General features: G+C 28.1%; 1 pseudogene; it reads left to right on the top strand.

Annotated features, from left to right (window-relative positions):
• The first annotated feature begins 219 nt into the window (after positions 1-219).
• LOC100797060 (cytochrome P450 71A1-like) lies at positions 220-1,690 on the top strand (annotated as a pseudogene).
• Positions 1,691-5,956: the final 4,266 nt, after the last annotated feature.

Below are 5,956 nucleotides of genomic sequence, written 5' to 3'. Positions count from 1 at the left end.
GACGACCTAAATTACTTGGCCAACAGAAACTTTCCTATAATGGATTAGACTTGGCATTTTCCCCATACAACAATTATTGGAAAGAAATCAGAAAAACTTGTGTTATCCATGTCCTTAGCTCTAGACGTGTCTCATGCTTTTACTCAATAAGACATTTTGAGGTCAAGCAGATGATAAAAAAAATATCTAGGCATACTTCATCTTCAAAAGTTACAAATTTGAATGAACTGCTAATGTCTCTTGCTAACACCATTATATGTAGAATTGCTTTGGGGAGAAGGTATGAAGAGGAAGGAACTGAAACTAGCAGGTTCCTTGAGCAGTTCAAAGAGTGTCAACCATGATGGGTACCTTCTTTCTTTCAGATTTTATTCCTTTCACGGGTTGGATTGATACACTCAGGGGACTCCATGCACGTCTTGAAAGGAGTTTCAATGAGATGGATAAGTTCTACCAAAAATTCATTGATGAACACATGGATTCTAATGAAAAGACTCAAGCGGAAAAGGATATTGTTGATGTCGTACTTCAACTGAAAAAGAATGATTCGTCTTCCATAGATCTCACCAATGATAACATCAAAGGGTTGCTCATGGTTTGAATTTCCATTCCCGTAATTCCTTCTCTTTACTTTGTCTATTTCAATTCTAACAAAAAACTTACATCACTCTTATTCATAGATTATATAATTTCTCTGTGTATTTGTTTTTATTCAAAAAAAAAACTCATGCGAAAGTGATTTTTTTTTAGAAGCTGATTGATGTTCACAAGTGTCATATTGAAATTCTCAACCATCATTGATATATCAAAAATAGACGGTTATCATCTAGATTAGAATTGTAAATCAATACTTGCATTTGAGTAAGAAATTGGTCACCTTTGCAATAACTGATGCAGGTCAATTTAATTTTGTTATTAAACTTTTTATTAAAAACTAATCTTGGAATTATAGCTAGTATAGATAGTGCATCAATTAATTTAACAGACAGAAGAAAATGAAGTCTTATTTAACACTAACAAAAGAAAAAAGTTATGTGCAAATTTATTTTCTTCCTATTATTAATTACTGCTGATTTTTTTCAACAGAACATACTCTTAGGAGCAACAGAAACAACTGCTCTAACAACACTCTGGGCTATGACTGAACTATTAAAAAATCCAAGCGTTATGAAGAAAGTTCAAGAAGAAATAAGTAGTTTAAGTGGTCAGAAAGCATTCTAAGATGAAGATGATGTTCAAATTCCCTCTTAAGGCAGTGATAAAAGAGACACTGAGATTGCACTTACCAGCACCACTACTTATACCAAGAGAAACAAGTCAAAAATGCACGATAGAGGGTTATGAAATTCTAGCCAAGACATTAATATATGTTAATGCTTGGGCTATCTATAGAGACCTTAAGGCTTGGAAAGATCCAAAAGAGTTTATACCCGAGAGATTTTTAAATAGCAACATAGATCTTCGTGGACAAAATTTTGAGTTCATTCCATTTGGTGCTGGTCGTAAAATTTGTCCTGGTTTGAATTTGGCATTTGCCACAATGGATCTTATTCTCGCCAATCTTTTTTATTCTTTTGACTGGGAATTGCCACCAGCAATGACAAGGGAAGACATTGATACTGAAGTGTTGCCCGGAATTACACAGCATAAGAAGAACCCTCTTTGTGTTGTGGCCAAGTGTCGGGTGTAAAATCCTAAAGAAGTTGTTAATCATCAATAGAAAAATAAAATAATGGATTAGTAATGAATTTAAAGATGTATCAAACACGTGCATCAACGGGGTGTGAGTTATTTAAGCTTAATGAGAGATTTATTATTTATAATGATCTTATCTAACTTAAACAAAATTTCTTTCAATAAAAAATATGTGATCTAGATATAAAAAAAAATATACATGTAAAAGATTGTGTTTTACTAATTTTAATTTTATTTTTGTTATTTTTAATCTTATTGTATTTTATTATTATTTAATATTTGTTTATTGTTTTAATTATATTTTTTTTTATTACATTGTTATTATTATTTGAGTTTTGGAACAAGGCATGGTAGCCTAATCACGTAATTATCATTCCCCAAAAGCAAACGCATATTTGATATTAGAGTTTGTTCATGGAACCTATGATCCATGATTCATCTTTTTTTGTTTTTTTTTTATCCACAATAAAGTTAAGAACAGAGACGGAACTGGGTTCATAGAAAGGGGGGAAGTCGCCCTCCCTAAAACACAAATTAAAATGTTCTTAACATGTACATTAATCCTTTGTCTTATTTTTACTCTCCTAGTAGATTCTCTTTACTGATACAAAACATAGCTCTTTACTGATATATACATTAACGTTACCAAAGTTACTATTTTTTTATATATTTTGTGTCAAATCAGACCTTAATACATAAATAACATAAATAATTAGTTTTATTAGGCGTGTGTTGTTGGAAGCTATCTTCCTTTAGGGGATGTTTTCATTTTTTTTTCATGTTAGGATGTAATTTTGTTTTTAATATATTTTACAAATACATGTTACTAGGCAACACTGTAAGTCTGTAATAACTTTCTTTTTTTAATTGGATTGTTTTTAAGTTTTAATTGCTTTCAATATATATACACTTAAATTCTAAAATCTGGATTTCTATGTAGCAAAAATATACGAAGAATTTAGATTATTTGTTTGCTTTTTAATTGTCTTTTCTCGTTATAAATATTGTTATAGATCCTGTTTAACGTTGTTGCATATAAGAGTTACTTAAGTTTAAATAACATTATTTAACAAAATCTACCATATTGAAACCAATAACTTGATGTTATTTATATAAACAACTTTGTTTAATCAATTTTAATCGATAAATCATATATATTTAAAGTTCATTTAAACAATTCGTTTAATGTTTATCACGGAGAAAAAATAATAAAAATTCTTAACAGTAAAGTGGAGAGTAAGATCTATTAAAAAAATCCATAAAGAACTATGAATTATAGACGCTCTTAAATAACTATTCTATTTTGAATTGTTTTTAATTTGTTTTAAGAATAATTTAATTTACTGTTTATTTGTTAACTAAGGATTTACAATATTTGAAATTTGGTATATAAATAAATTTTAATCGTAGTAAATTAATTCTTCGTCCCCCTTAATATTTTTTCTGGTCTCATCCCTGGTTAATAATATATAAGGTTATTTTCTTTTAAAATTTTGATATTTTGAAAAGAAAAAAAAAGAAATGGTAAAAATTAAAAATAAAACAAGTAGTTGTAGATGAGACAAATGCTTGATATATATAATTAAAAATAAAGAAAAATATTATAAAAAAAAAAGATTGTGAGAATTTCAAATAAGAATAGCACTATTGTAAAAACCTTAGCCCCTGCGCATTAGCTAAACACCCAATTCTCTTCACAAGTGTGTATCTCTATTGACCATCAAACATCCAATAAGTGACTAAAGTGGTAGCACCAAAACAAGGAATTGAACTACTACAATTACAAATGTTATAAGTTATATAATTAACTTTCACACTAGGCTCAAAGATTGGTTCTATCTTTCATGGCATGCATGGCATCAGATGAGAAAAAAACTACTCAAGACAGAAGGAAAGAAAAGAACAAAGCATGTTCTTTAGAGGGATTTTGGTGTCTCCAAATATGGTGGGTGCCTCAAATGATAGAGAGGATTCGAGCAAGCAGCGAAAGCCTCCGTTGAGAAATAGAACTTGCACACACTTCATGTCCTAGTTAATGAGTGTAGGAAATGTATAAAACAGGCTTAAATTTGTATTTATAGGTCTGAAATGTCTTATATAATAGGGCACTTGCTATATTCACTATTTTTTGTTGTTAAGTACACTCTTTTTTTAAATTCAAATGATTTAATAACCTTTTATTTTAAATCTTTTCTTTTCTCTCACACGATTGCATACTTCTCCCCTCCCTCTTTCGTGAAAACAAAACATTTGTCCTCTCTTTCATTAGAATCATTTTTTTCCTCGTTCACTCCATGTATTACTCCAATATGATATCTTCTTGCTTTGATATTCCTTTCTTTCTCACTTTTTTTGTTTTAGCTATATAATAGATTTATTCTCTTGCCACAAACTAGAAAAAGTTCTTACCTACTTTGGATTCCGATGCATAATTTGCAATGTAATTTGGATAGAGGTGAGGTATAGACAATAGATACTTTCTTTGTATGTCACTCTTTATTGAGATGGTTGTCCTTTTAGATTTTGGAATAAATGTAAAACATTTTTTTATTGGATTTAAAAAAGTATTAAAAAAAATTTGACTTCATAATATAAAAATTTCAATATCATTTCAGAATGCATCTTTTAGAATTTATTTTGTGTATTGTAAAAAAAAAATATTTTTCAAAATGATGCTTAAATTTTTGTGTTTCATAAAAACTTTTTAGAATTAAAAATTTAAACATTATTTCAGAATGTATTTTTTAAAATAATAATATAGGAATATTTTAAATATAGAATATTTATGATAGTAAAGAAAGCTTACTTAGAAAAATAAATAATAATATAGATATAACAAAAATCTATAATGTAGCTCCCCACATCCATTCCTAGAATTAGTGGCTTGCACTAATAAAAGTATGTTTATCAAACTCTCGACTTAACTTGCTAACTCTGATAAGTTTATGAGTCTATTTGTCCTATGCGAGTTGACTCTTTAGTAAATTTTTCTTTTAATTAGTAGATTATGGATAAACTCTAAGTAAACTTAATAAACTCTCGAGTTTACTATCAAATCAACGAGTTAGCAAGTTAAAAAAATTAAATCAAATTGTAAGTCATTTTTTATTGTTTTCTGTTTAGCATTCAACGTGTTATTTTCAAATACAAAATTCTTACCTTTAATAATATCAAACTCTTATTATCTAATAACATCAAACTTTCGATGAGAATAATCTACTACAACTATAACCTCTACAAGTTATTGTCTAGTAGTAATATATTATTACTAGACTTGGTTATTTAAATATTTTGAAATTTATTATTTACTGTTTTGTTTTATTATATTGTTGAAATGTTTAATTAGTATGTAATTTATAAATATTTTGTGATTATTTTTATATGGAGTAGACTCTAACGAATTTACGAGTCGAGTCTATAGAACTCTCACAAATTTACATAAATTCTCGAGTTTGATAATCTTGGATACTAGGCATCGGCCTGTCACTAAAGCAGCTTCAACATGCCAAAATGTCATCAATTGTTGAAAAATTAATGTAAAAAGTAGTGCAGTGGCATTTTGCAATTAAATGTAACTTTAGAATTAAATGTAACTTTACAATATCTATTAATTGTGAATCAATGTTCAAAACATATTTCAGACATTGGTTCCAAGTATAAACTATATATGTTGGACAAAAGTTTCAACATTAGTCCAAATTAGAATCGAAATTGAGTCGTCATTTTGTATACTTAGTAATTCGAGAACAAAATCTCCTCTAACGGTGATGAACGATGGCCAGAGGGGTTTGCTTGTAGGGGGTTTGGGAATAAAGCGTAGACTAACCTATAATAAACATTAATATAACGACTTATAATTATGACCCAAAAGTATTAAGAAGACTTATTTTAGGAGTGATAAGAAAAAAAATAAAGAGTCCATAAAAATGAGATTTTGTTTTTAGTTTTAAATGAAGACTTATTTTAAGAGTGATAAGAAAAAAATAAAGAGTCCATAAAAATGAGATTTTGTTTTTAGTTTTAAATAAAATTAATATTTAAATATATTAAAAAAAACTACAAAAGATTAAGATATTAAAATATCAATAACCTCCATCTAATCGCTAGATGGATTTATTTAATTTTTATTATTTTATTATCTTTTTATAAAAAGAATTTTTCCTTTCTTCTCTTGTCACATCATGATATATTATGTCATCTATCATCTACTATGATACAAACAAGGTCCTGACAATGCTGACGTGACATTGTCAGGGCTAAC

This window comes from Glycine max, chromosome 3 (assembly GCF_000004515.6).
Source record: "Glycine max cultivar Williams 82 chromosome 3, Glycine_max_v4.0, whole genome shotgun sequence".
Taxonomy (NCBI): domain Eukaryota; kingdom Viridiplantae; phylum Streptophyta; class Magnoliopsida; order Fabales; family Fabaceae; genus Glycine; species Glycine max.
Note: the sequence above shows the minus strand (reverse complement) of the source record. Positions and strands in the feature narration are given on the sequence as shown.